This window comes from Pieris brassicae, chromosome 3 (genome assembly GCF_905147105.1).
Source record: "Pieris brassicae chromosome 3, ilPieBrab1.1, whole genome shotgun sequence".
NCBI lineage: Eukaryota > Metazoa > Arthropoda > Insecta > Lepidoptera > Pieridae > Pieris > Pieris brassicae.
The window spans coordinates 4,324,830-4,339,391 of NC_059667.1; the positions used below are offsets into that span (position 1 = coordinate 4,324,830).

The window sequence follows — 14,562 nt, forward strand, 5'->3', positions numbered from 1 at the left end:
GAAATGTGTCAAGACAACATGATAGCCAATCTTTCAATTGGAAGTGAATTCGCGCGCACTGAGGGGTGAAAATGTTTTCTGTCTTATAAAAATACCTTCGTCAAGGTTCAGGCGAAGTTCCATTTAGATTTTGATACTGATGTGATATGCTCTGTGATAAGGATGCCTTGACTTGAGGAAAAGGACCGCTCTTAACCTGACATTAGAAAGTGGCGCACCTTAACCGTAATAATTCATTGAACATTCCATTCCAATGTCAAGAAACTCCAATATTTATCGAATCGAAAAGGCTTTTTTGAAAGTTTAGCCAAAATATAGTAATGTAGTCAAAATATAGATACTCTATACTTTCATTTAACATTATCACTGGCAATTTATATTATATTGACCAGTGTTAGCCTAGTGGCTTCAGCGTGCAACTCTCATCCCTGAGATTGTAGGTTCGATCCCCTGATGTGCACTAATGGACTTTCTCTCAATGTGCGCATTTAACATTCGCTCGACCGGTAAAGGAAAACATCGTGAGAAAACCGGTCTGCTTTAGACCCAAAAAGTTGACGGTGTGCGTCAGGCACAGGCTGATCACCTACTTGCCTATTTAGAAATGGTCATGAAACAGATATAGAAATCTGAGGCCCAGACCTAAAAAAGGTTGTAGCGCCATTTATTAATTCTGGGAATTTATCGGAATTAATAATATTGCATAAATGTTCATACAGTCACAAAACACGTACATCGTATTGTATCTTCCTCCTACGTTTTTAATCCATCTCCATAGTCGATTGGTGTACATGCCGTACATATAGGGTTTCGAGGGTCAGGTTAGGTTTAGGATTTTCAAGATTCTTTGCAATAAAATAACTCCAATTATAATAGAACGCAAATTATGTATGGATTAATATAACTACTGAATGAAATAGGCCATAATAGTAACCAGTTATAGAACTACATAATAAGAAAATTCGTATTCTTGGAGATTCTAAATAAACAGATTCAACAGTAAACTAAAATAGAATAATGAGTTTTGAGAATAAAAGTCAGTACATTTCCAAACAAAAACATTCGTCTCGTTGGCGAAATCTCGCAATAGGTAAGAGGGTTTAGGTAACTCCGCGTAAATGGGATTAGAATAAGCTCCGAGCTGTGTTCTACTCCATATTTCATTCCAGTTAAATAGGCCAATAAGTACACTGTAATATGTGAGATTTATAATTACAATTATATTTGATTATTGTTATCGGGCATAGCATATGACATATGTGATAACTATATATGTTAGACTGGCAGATCGTTTCTTAATCCTTTCATAATTTACTCTAGGCAATGTATGAAGAAAATACCGTGATAGAGATGTAAAAAACAGTTGTAAAAATCTGTCTGCCTCATGACTGTGTGACACATGATGTGTTCAAACTTATGTTCTTACGTAGATATGCAAAATATCGGAAAAGTCAGAGTATATTGTAACGGAGGACCCTATGTTTTATAAATTTTCGCAGCTCAATCCGTACTTAATTTGAAACTTCTCTTCATACTTAAGAATAAATAAATATTAAATAGGCTGCTTAATATGCTTAATATACTACCAGCTCAATGTCTACAATCTACAAATACGATTAAGGGCTGGATTATGAATACACCTTACGCAGTGTTGCAGATGCTTCTGAACCTGTACGTACACACTTCATTCATTCACGTGGGTGAATCACTCACTCACACACTCACTCATTTGCACGCAACACTTACTCATTCTCTAACTTGCACCCACTCACTCACTCATGCACTCAGGCGTGTTTAAAACAGTTTAAAAAACAAAAATAAATAAAATAAACGATGTAATTAAACTATATATTTATATATTAAGGAATTTATCATGTTTATGGAAGACAACCCTGACACAGGTATTTTTTTACTTAAAAAGAGTTCCCAAAACTTACACATTGTACTGCATATGTTTACTCCTTTGTCATCTCATATTACTAGAAAACCGATATAATTCAGACTTACTTAACATACAAAAACATATATAAATTTAAATATTATCTTACTAAATAATTTTACTATAAATATTGAATTCGTTTGATTTAAGTTATCCAGTTATACATTTGAGCGCGACTAATGAAATTTCGCTTCTACATTTCGAAATAGACAAAATACAAGTTTACAAATTCTAAATAATAGGCCTCAACTGTCACAATCACTAAAGGTTTGACGAAGGTCTAATTATTTATAAATTTTAATTTTGGATTATCCACTACCCTTCATGATTGATCAGTTATTTTCAGTTAGAGACGAGAACTGTTTAATTACGGTCCAATAATTATGTAAGTTACAATTGCTACGACTTGTATCCAAAAAAGGATTTAATGTTGTTTGGAAAATGTTTTTTTCATAACTCTAATGTATTTATTAAATCGTTCTCTACGCTAAATATTGTGTTTAATTTAAGTTCATTTTCGAGATTCATAATTTTACTAAGAAATATGTAGAACATTTTGAAGTCACAATTCCAGGTACGAATTTAATTCTAAGAATAAAAATATTTTCTTCCCTCATTCTTTAAGCACTTCGCCCTTAAATCTGAGATAAGTCATCAAATTATACAGAAGCCATGTTGTTTACAAATTGTTTCTGAAACAAGTCACGTTCCCTTCTAAATAAATATGGGCGTTAAAATTGAACCAATTTATTGATTTATACATAAATTTTAAGTAAAAAATCTCCAAAGTTTTATTATCGTGTTAGTTTGTTGTATGACATAATTTCTTGGTCTTTGGATCATTCTTGATTTTGGTGACAGTTGACATTCGATTTAATTAGTAAAAAATATAACATTTATCAAGTTTGCTTGAAAAAATAATACGTTAGTATTTCTTTTATAGGACAGGAGGCAAACGAGCAGCCTGGTCACTTAAGTGTAAGTTATGTGTAAAAGAAGAGCATATTCTTCCCTCAAAGGCTGGCAATGCACCCACTAAAATGGTACTATGGGCTGTGATGACTGCCTTTTTGGGCGACCTATAAAAGAGTGTTTACTACCCATGGACACCGGCAAAACCAGGAGGTGTAAAAGTACGTTGCCAACCTTCAGTGGTACGCCCTTCTCTTGAAGGCCCCTAAACTGTATCGGTTTGGAAATACCCGGAATGGCATCTAGTTACATAAAGGGGGGATTATAATTGAAGTAAGCAAACAGTCGGCATAAATAAAAGGATGAGATTCAAAGACGCGATTTACGTTGAGTAAAACTCCCGTACGTCAACCCCCAATTCAATTTTGACACACAGAAGTAACACTTAGTGCTAAGTCTTAACTCTAAATTTGAGGGAGCTCAGACATTCGGAACAAGTTTTATTTTTTTAATAAATCAAGCGAAAACGTACTATTTTTAATACATTAAAAAATTTATTCATTAAATCTTATTAACATGTTATAAAAATCAGCTTAATTATTATATAACTCCAATAATTGCATGGCCACTGCAATCTAGAACTGCATTATTGGCAAAACACTTCATGTATTTTTAATCAGGTTATTGGGGCCGTATTGAGGAATATTTTATTCACAGTATATTAGGTTAACCTAATATTAATCTTCTTGATAATTTAAATTAGAAAACAATTGATGAAGAAAATATAATAATTAACCCCAGTTTAGACAAATGTTTGTTTTAATTTATTTTATTATTATTAATTACTTAAGATGTCACATGGAACATGGTGTAATAGTTGCAGCTCCTTACGAACGTTATGTAAAACAACAACTTGGGGATTAAAAATAATGGCGGAGAGTTTATTGCTAGTTCTTCTCTTCCGTTGTACACCCTTGATTTGAGAACTGGCAGTGAATGAACTGTGAAATGTTTTTGACGTTCATAAGTATGCATTGTGTTACCTATATGAATAAGTGATTTTTTATTTTTAAATATTTATTATGTATATAAGAGTTTTGCCGCAGCTTAGAAAAAGACAAATTTCCTTGAAACGCCTAAATATATCTTATAATGTAAGGAAGGTACCTAAGAACCCATGTTCATGCACCAATGTACCTAGCATCTATGTTGTATGCAATTAACTCACTCGTACGGTGAAGAAAAACATCTTGGGAGAACCGGTATGCCTTAGACTTAAAAGTCTATATCGTCAGGGACAGAAGACTTATACAGGTAACAAAAAAATGGACCACGAAACATATACATCTCTGTTTATTCATTAAATAAATATAAATTCTGAATTGTGCTTGAAAATCCTTAAAAATTAATTATTTCGCGTAAAATATTCCACGTCTTATAAAATTCTATCACGAATGTTTTCAAAGAAGCCAAATTTAATTAAGTTCTTACCTTAATACCGAAAATATATTTGATCCTGTTTATTGCTTCTTAAAGTAAAAGTCTGTTAGCGAAAGACTTATAAACTCATACTGAAAATAGAATTACGTACGTCACATATGTATAAATATATAAAAATCTAACCTTAAAATTTTATATTGCTTTTCATTATAATTACGAGAATTTAGAAATCTAACATAATTTATATAAATACATTGTAAATTAGGACTATTAGTCTACCGAATCGAGAAATTTCCTCAATAGCATTTTAATTATTATAGAATGAAACCGTCATTTGTTTCCTTCTTCGACGATCCCGATCCTTCTTTTTCAAATTTATAAATGGACAAAATAAAGAACTTAATAGCACGTCTGAAAGCTCCAAGGAAATACAGCTTCAGGCCACTCTTCCTAATTTTTCCAACGCCGACACTGATTTCCCTAAAGTATTGCTTCAATAGGGCAGTATGAGTAGTGTTCCTATTTTCTTGGCGAGCTTTATCACGAGCTTAATATTCTGTTAGCTTTGTCACCCTTGAAGCGTTACTGTTTTCTTATATTGATGTTGATGTGTAAAAAACAAAACACATTAGATTGAAAAATATATCTTTATCCAAATATAACTAGTTCGAAATCCAATTAAAAATATTTAATTGAAGTTGGTTTATGATTCCAAAGTCATTAAAAATCACAACAAACTTGTAATAAGTTTGTTAGCGAAGAAATCTTAATTTGCGGCGCAAACTTTCAACCATAGAGACAAGAAAATTAAAACTGAAAATGTTAAACATTTCGCCTTTTGCGCTGTTCATTTCCTTTATAATAAAATCTACATTCGTCCCGCTCATTCTAAATTACTTAGTGACAATTGTTCAACTTTGAGGGGTTAACTAAGGACATAATTAGCTTCTGTTGGTAATGTAAAGCAACTTTGACTAATTGCAGAATACATTTTTATTCATCTTTTACAGAAGAAAATATTACTTTAATACGTCGACTGCTTTTTAAATTTATTCAAGTACAATGCTGTATAAAGTACATACAGCTTGCATACGCATAGTAAATAGTCATAGCTTATTAGCAAAGTATTTTCAGGTAAGCGTTTTGGAATTCAGGCCCCAAAAATTCTAAAACATGTATTGGACTCAAAGCTACTTAATCTCGGGTAAATCATCTTGTGAGTAATACCAGGTACTTGAGACATATTTTCAAAAATGGAATATGACTAGTGAAAGAGGCAATATTAGGCATTGTTTACCCAATATCAGCAAATCATTGTTTATAATGATTGCACCTTTTATGTCATTCGAATTTCAAATTTAACTTAACATAACAAGTACCTAAATTATAAAACATATTGTCTTAACATTCATTAATCATTAAACCCTCATCGCAATTCCATTGAATTCCAAGGTAAACGTAGCAGCCCTCGTGACGTCACGTCGTATTGCCATTACGGGAGGATAACGGTGAATTTTATGATGGCCTCAAAAGCCACATGCTATTGTGCTTCCGTATACCCGGCAACCCTTATAAAAGCCTTTCTACAAACATCCGAGGTGCGATAGAATACCCAACTTTGCCAATCATGAGAACTAAGATAACATTGTGAGACGCCACTGAACTTTTGTCGTCGACAATTTATTCTATGAGTTCATTAGGTTTATGGGCATGGGATAAGGTTTCGATGTTAGTAGATAATTTTATATATTTTATTAAATTTAGTTTCAACAATACAAATCCTTTAAATTATTATTTAAAATTTCGGAGGTAGGTAGTATTCCCAATTTCAAATTCTGATTTTCAATGAGTCTATCTGTGAGAAAAATATATAGCGTATATTATAAACCTTAAGCAAATATTGACGTCATCCACGTCAGCAGCATTTTGAAAAAAATAAACCTCTTAACTTACAAATATTTCACGTTTTAATATATTTCAAAACGAAAATTTCGGATATACTATTTTAAACTTTTACATCTGGCAATTAACAAGTTGGGACTTGGAACTTCATCGTGAAATAAAAAATAACACTCGAAAAAATGGACTGAAATGTTCGTTAGATAAAAGTTATATCACGAGTGCCGGATATATAGACAATGGAATATAGAGTGATGATGACTATGAACAGCTTTTTTAGATAAATATCCTTAGATATCTAAAAGAGGTTGAGGCATCAGATGATTTTCTCAATAGACAGTTATCTATTAAGAGAAAATCATGAAGGACTGATACTATCAGTTGATCAGCTTGCTTTGTATGGCTGATGAGCGCTTACTATGTTTGATCTCAGTAACAGTATACTAATAATACCTTAAACGAAGAATGGGGGTTATATATTTGCCGAGTGAAATATAGCCTGCACTTAATCCTACGATACATATACGTAGGATGACCAGCATAGGTCATTCCGTCATCATTACCCATTCGTCAGTGTCGTCACGACATTGCGGAGTTAGCACGGAATTCCTTTATTTCCTAAGTTGCCGAAATAACCACAAATAATGGAGATTAACTTTCAAAAAGATTTATTATGGCCTCAAGTATGATAGATAATGTACACGATATCTTCAAGTATTTAGTAAAAGCTTCTTTTTTGCCTACAACTTTTTATATGTTGGAGTTCTTAAACTCAAAGCAGTGGGTAATTCTGCCTGAGATTATACGAAGCACGACAGAGCAATGGATTTCTCTGTGTGCATTTAACACTTCCTGAAGGAACATTATGAGAAAACCCAAGATCGAGATATTAAAATCAAAATCGAAAATCCTTTTGTTATTTGATACGGATACGAAAAAGCGGTCTTATGATTAATTACTAGGCACTGTGGTTTCTTGCCTTTAAATATGTTTTGTATCTATATTTAATTAAAATTACTAAGTATTAGTAGGTTCATGGTACTGTATCATCTATTTGAACAAGATATTTCAAATGATGACAACTACCAAAACCAACAAACTTGAATTCGAAACTCAATATTAATGTAATTTCTTATTAAACTAAATTTGCCTATATACCTATAACGTAGAAAACAGTTAAGTAAATAGCATACATTAAAATTGGAATGTACTCGAAATGAGCGTTCTCTAAATGAAGACAGTTGAACAGCGTTTTACCTAATTGAATATTAACGAGTCATCCCAATCAGAGCTATTCACAAATGGTCCTTTGTGCGAACATTACGAACACCTTGTAAACTTTTCATTTAAATTCTCAATTGGCTCCCTTCTAATGGTGTAATTATTCGTTGCACATGAATTTGATTATTTAATCTAGGTAAGAAATATATAAGACATCTTGATGAACATAGATGTTTGTATCCAGTATTATCCAAAAGCTAAGCGAGTTAAATAAAAGTCACTTAGACGCATTTATGATATACGTAATCACCCATTTCACTTTTAAATAAAATACTATACTATACTATTTAATAAAAACAGGTCTGTTCATCGAACCAAGGACGTCTGAATTACAACGTAACTAGCCAAACCGCGTTGATATAGTTTGTTTTGTGTCATGTATATAAGTTTGTATACACAAATTTTATCACATTGGCAAATTGAATCAATAAAAATCAAAAAAAATATCAGTTATAGAAGAGAAATACCCAGTAGCAGGCACTACAACCTTATTTTAGATCTGATCCTCCTATTTCTGAATCTGTTTCATGACCATTTGTCAATAGGCAAATAGAAGAACAGCTTCCAGTGCCTGACACACACCAACGACTCTTTGGGTCTAAGGCAAGCCGGTTTCCTCAGGATGTTTTCCTAGACTGTTCGAGCAATTGTTAAATGCGCGAATAGAAAAAAAGACTATTGGTACAGCCGGAAATCGAACCAACGATCTCACTAGGCCAGCACTGCTCATTTTTTCATCCATAGTTAGATAAAACCAGTGTAAGACTATTTATGCTAACATAGCGATATTTGTCATAATCATACAAATAGGAGAAGAAAACTCATAGGCCCATCAATCGCCACTAACTCACGACCAAAGCTAATGTTCAGTCATAAATCAGTTTCACCAACAACCATTCCACCCTCTCCACGAATAATTTCCACCCGCCAAAATAAATATCACCTAACTAACACCGCAATAATTTCTCACCCTTGATAGTTGAAACGAGAGTGCTTATGAAGTTAATAAAGGAAATTCTCAAAGGTTAGGAGTAATAATTCTATTACAATAATAATAAGCCATGGTCACGTTGTAATTGTGCAAATTACTAACGTAACCTGACCTAGTCGTGATGTAAAACTTTTAATGGCTTTAAAATCCAAATAGTTTTGGTATTTAATCTTTATCCAACAAAAAGAACTTGAAAGCAAATATAAAGTAAATAAAAGTTTAAACTAAATAATCATTATATACGTTTTGTAACTTTACATAAATGTATTCCGTACTACGGCGATTTATTATGTACCGGTACCTTAGTAATAAATTTCCAAATCGTGTACTGAACTGGGACTCTCTTTAAGCCTCTTGACGAATTTATGGACGCTCGATATAAGCCCCAGTTTCCTAGGTGCATGTATAAATATTTCAATATATTTTAAACTTAGATAGATTAGATTAGATTTATAGAAACCTCTCTATTAATATAGATATGGTCTATAAATATGTACACAGCTCCAACACTATTATTATATTGCATAGGGATAAAATTACTACATCGGACATTCTTAATAATGAACTATTACAAAAAGAAGTCCTCATGCCACGTCTCTCTGTTTGTATGAACCCGATAAACTCAAAAACTACCGAACGTATACCTTTCCGTATGATATAGTATATAATTCATTATGACCTTATCAAAATGAACTTGCCAAAATATATGAAAACTACACTGGCGGAAGCTCGATTTCACTTAATTGCACATTTGCATATGATGACACGAAGCGGACACATATGTTTCCGTTTCATATGTACATATGTCCTAACCTTATTAAAACTACTAGGCACTTACCTAACTAAGATACATGTTTTAATATAATATATTTATTTATATAAACGCTTCAAGGAAAATTCACAATAAGTCCTTTAAGGGTAAAGCGTTTACCAATTAGGAAGGGAAGCAGTAAATTAGCAGTGCAAATGGCGTGGAGAAAATAGCCTTCTTGGCACTGACAGGCCCAGCCCAATAGCTATAAATAATTACAGATTTAACAAACCTTAAATATTACAAAATTTGGGCAAATATTTAATTTAAGCCAGTCAAGGAATACTAGTGACTAGATATAATTAATACGAATATACAAGGTCTAGTATAAGAGCAATACTTGCGTTTGGAACGGATAAATCGAAAAGCTTGGAAAAATATATCTTTGCCAAGTTGGGTATGAGTTGTATATTTCAGACGCGGTGTTTCAAAACATACTTTTGTCAATTGTTAGGATTTAATGAAAATTTCAAGCCGAAATTATGTTTTGTCTACTTCTAATCACATAAAATAAATATACTTTGACTACACTACTGTTATAAAACCATTACCTATATCGCAGTTATGAAGATGAAAATCTATATCTATATCTAATCAGTTTGGCGTACGTATATATTTTATATTAAAAACTTCATAGATTTTTTTCCTTTCACATTAACGAGTACACCTTATTTTTACAATCGTACATTTAAATTTGTTCCAAATAAAATTTTACACGCGAAAATCACGTAATACCGTTTCATAAATAACTCCCAAACAAAGGGCAGTAGTCAAAATCCAAAACGTTTTAATCCTATTTCAATTCAAATCCCAATTATTTCCCTAAAACAAAACACGGTAATATAAAAACATAAAGCATACTGTCGAATGCTTGGACTGATTTCTAAAGAAATGCAAATAATGGAAATATGTTAGGGCCCTTAAAACCTATAGGTTGAGAGAACAAAGCATTTACAGTAGGACAAAGTTGATTTTGTATGTAATGGATATAAAAATTCTTAAACGCTTTAAGTTATTTTTTGAATATATTGATATAATCTATCTAAGCTATAATCACTTTGAAGAATAGCTATATATATTGTTAAATTGTAAATGAAAATTTAAGTAAAAATACAATATTTAAAATAAGCTTTTTCGGAATTTTACTGTAATTACAATAAACGTAATGTGGGAAAATTTTCCACAGGATAAAAATATTGTGCAGATTTATTACTACTGACTATAAACAATTCCTTTATTTATGTCTAGCAAAAATACTTAGTAATAGTACGCACTTTTGTAAATTGAAACAAAGAACATTAACACGGCTTCAATTATTTCATTAATGGTTAATTTTCATTCCAACCATTCGGAAGCGAAGTCTTCGATAAATCAATTAAAAGCTTTCAGGATAAAATAACCTGAATATTGCCAGGAAAAATATGAGAAGATTAAACAGCAAAGAAAGCATTTTAATTCTAAAAATCTATTTACATTGGATATTAAGTTATCTAATTAAATTGAAGGTTCGTTGCGTAGATTTGAAACTCGCTGAATCTGCGTCAATACCCATAATAACAAATCTAATTGCTAAGAGAGTCAGAAATTTGTATGTGAGATGTCTATTGTATTTACTGTCGGCCTTTCTATAGAAAGGAACGAATACAATTCTTTTGTATATAACAATATATGTCGGACTAATATTTTTGACAGTGGTGCTGTTTATATAAAAAAATAATATATGAAAATTAAAAATTAAATTCTTAATCAACATAAATTTTCCAAATATCTACTTACATATAGAAAAAGATAATCACACGTGACAATTACAAGTTCCGTCAAACAAAATGAGTATTCACTAGAACGACTATTTAGTATATACTCATTTACATTTTAGTAAATACTCATTTCATTTAACTTTATGAAAAGGGTTGATTCTCGGCGTTACAAGAATTTAATGTTTAAATAACTTTATTTCTCATTACAAAAATGTATTCTTTTTACATGGGAAACTTAATATGTATATACGAGCGAGACACACGTCGCCAATAGCCGTCCCAATTTTAGTCTACTACGTTCACTCTGACATGTATCTTCAATGACAAATATTGCGAATTTTAGACGGTAAATGATTAAATAATTTGTACACGGCTTAGGCAGGTTAACCAAACTCGCTCAACGAGTATTGCGTGTAGTTGTGTGTTTGAGTGTTAGTCCGTGTTAATTTTTTTTTATCTAAATAGCTTTTATTAATTTATTTTGTAGTGTTTGTAAGTTATAAATTTTGTACTCTATATATCAATTAGATATATGAAATTTGGCTTGACTAAACAATTATAAATAAAATGAATGATGAATGATTAGATAGACAAACACATACAAACTTGCCTATAAAAGACTTTATCCATGAAACAGACGCAGAGAGAGACGCAGAGAGAATTGACTTCCCGCTCTTGGCATTTTAAAATATTACTAACCTTACCATTTCCTGAAAGGTCACACACCCTCTACCTCGTTTATCAATACAATGACTGCTGGTTTACCGTCTCTCCCATAAAACATATATATATATATATAATTTTCATTCAATTATAAAATCTTTGATAGCCACATAGCGAGATATTTATTAATTAATTAATTAAATAAAAACCAATATAGTTATTGACCACAAATATCTAAACAGTCGTATTCATAAACCTCAAAGTATATTTGTCTAACTGATCTAATAGTCATAAAAAACTAAAAATCTTATTCGAAAGTTATTATGTTTATGAAGGGGCGCGACTCTAATGAAATTCCTCTTTCATCTCAAATACATTTATAAATTCAATTAAATCAAGTAGATAAATAAATTAACGCCTACGCTGATTTCAAACATCAAGTTCAACGTAGTATTGTATTTAACATTATTCCTTTATGGTATAATAACCTTATCATTAGATAGTCCAGAATTAAGTGGCCGGATTTAGTTGTAATATGTCGAAACTGTGTTATCTATCAAAGTCAATAATCATTTATTCATATAGGTAACATTGTGTTACACGTACACTTATGAACGTCAAAAAAAATATATACATTAAATGCTTCTAATTTTACATTTACTGCCGTAGAACGGAAGAGAAGAACTGGCAATAAGCTCTCTGCCACTCTTTTTATCACCAAGTTTTTTTTGTTTTACACAACGTTTGTAAGGATCTGTAACCATTACACCACGTTCCACATAACATCTTAACTAATAAATAATAATAAAATAAATTAAAAACAAAGATTTGAATGTCAAAGACCCTCTATCAGTAGGAGGCATAGTGAAATAGGAGCACGCACTTACATTCTCGTGGGAACAACACGCAAATACTTAGTCGAAATCACTAACATCACCGCATACACGAATTCAAGTACGACCAGTCACCACAAGTAGCTATGGAAGAAGTGGTAGAAAAATATTGTGGGGGAAGGATGGTGAACAGTTCCTGCAACCTAAAGGGTCTAGCTACTGATTGGACGGCCCGAAAGCCCCAGTAGTTATGATCGAGAAGGTATATATCCATAGCCGACGGAATCACTTTGTTAGCGAGTTTCAGGATATGACGTCATTGGTGTGATGTGTAAGCGCAGATTGTTGGTGTCGCTCCAGTGTGTTTATCGTCTATTTAAAAACACGCATGAACATGACAGGCGTAGGCTTAGTTTAAAAATTTGAATTTCGAACGAAGTTGGTTGTATTTCCAAAATGTGGAATTCAGAATCGAAACCTCATAAAGTTTTTGTTTTAAGAAGTCTTACTCTGGTCCAAATTAAAAAGATAACGAGATTGTACAAGAAGTTTTCGCCCTACAGCACGGTAAAATTAAGTGAAACAGTTTCGCCTCGAACGATACCGTCGAAGACAGCCATGACAGTTGCTAGGTGAAAGTGTTGACTCCTGCAAAAACATTGTTACTGACGGGGAGGCTTTGAGTGAATGCCGTCAGATGATTGAAGAAATTTTAGCTAGGCTTGGTCTTAGCATTAGTGGTCATATTAGAAAATAAAATTAGACTAATTTATTTTTACAAAGTTTGTCGTATTATGTAAATAGCATAAAAATAGTTCATCTTGATAGTTTAATTATTAGATAATATAATTTTCTTTATGCATAGTTTGATTGTCACAGTTTTGGCACCACCTATTTGTGTTGGTATGGTAATCTTTAATAATTAAATTAAACGACAAAAATGGACTGAACTTTGTGAATGACATGAACGTTATCAGACAGCAGCATTATGACTCTTGATAATGTCAATTGATATAGTAATGTCTATAACGCAATAGACGTTATAACGTAGTAAAACTGAAATTTATAGAGTAAAATTTATCTGGCTTTGCTTACGCCAAACTTAACTGAGTTTATTCTAAGAAAAGTACGATTTGATAGAATCTACAATAGTAACCAAATGGTTTAAATGCCTTGATTAACCTAACGAAAATACGACCTAAATAGAGTCACTCCTTCGCTTGCATGTTTTCCATAAAACACAAAGCGCTTGATAGTTTAAATATGAAATTAACATATTTATTTAAGTAAGTAGCCCCGAATAAATCATAATATTAAAGCAACATTTTCCACCATGTTTGACTAGAACAAAAATAAATGTGAGTAAAAGGTTCAATATCCGATTAGAAATTCAAAAAATGAACTTAACAAAAGGATCACAATTTCTAAATTATCATCCAAATAAAATCTAAAGATACATAAATAAATAAAAATCTTGAGGGTAACATAATTTTGACGTAAATAGAATACCTAACTAGGTCAATATATGTATATAACAAACAGGTTCTGTTGGGAAATATAATTTATATTCCCAAATTGGTTTTAATACACAACAATACCCTATATTTATTCCGTTCGTGTTCCGTCATGTATAAACTTACGTGTAGGAGAGCAGAAATAACTGCCATTGGGGATAAAAAGGGTTGTTTAAGACGCAAGTTGGGACAAAAGTATTTGCGCCGCATGTAAACTTACTGCTTGTAAACACAAACCTTTTCTAGGGTATTTTGAACTGAAAAACGGGGTTCTTTCATTTTTAAAATATCAAAATCCATTAGATGCATGCTATGGGTGTACATTAATTTTTTTATAAAAATGAGTTACACTTCGAATATTCGTCGTTTAAAAAAATGTTAAACAGGAGCACCAAAGAATCGTCTTCATTACATGTATGTTGTCGTATATACGTTATAATGCGCGCGAGTGCCATAAAAAGGTTTTGATATAATTTTTTAAATTTGAACTTTTAAATAATTATTTTTTACAAATACATATTT

At 31.8% G+C, this 14,562-nt stretch overlaps 2 long non-coding RNA genes across 2 annotated transcripts; one reads left to right on the forward strand and one right to left on the reverse strand.

Moving 5' to 3' along the window:
* Positions 1–3,465: 3,465 nt before the first annotated feature.
* On the reverse strand, positions 3,466–4,924 carry LOC123707327. Its single transcript, XR_006753479.1, has 3 exons — positions 4,571–4,924; positions 4,343–4,422; positions 3,466–3,852 (listed from the first exon to the last, which is right to left on the reverse strand). It is a non-coding gene; the product is annotated as an uncharacterized LOC123707327 (long non-coding RNA).
* Positions 4,925–5,034: 110 nt separating this feature from the next.
* Positions 5,035–6,047, forward strand: LOC123707351. Its single transcript, XR_006753482.1, has 3 exons — positions 5,035–5,245; positions 5,426–5,495; positions 5,744–6,047. It is a non-coding gene; the product is annotated as an uncharacterized LOC123707351 (long non-coding RNA).
* Positions 6,048–14,562: the final 8,515 nt, after the last annotated feature.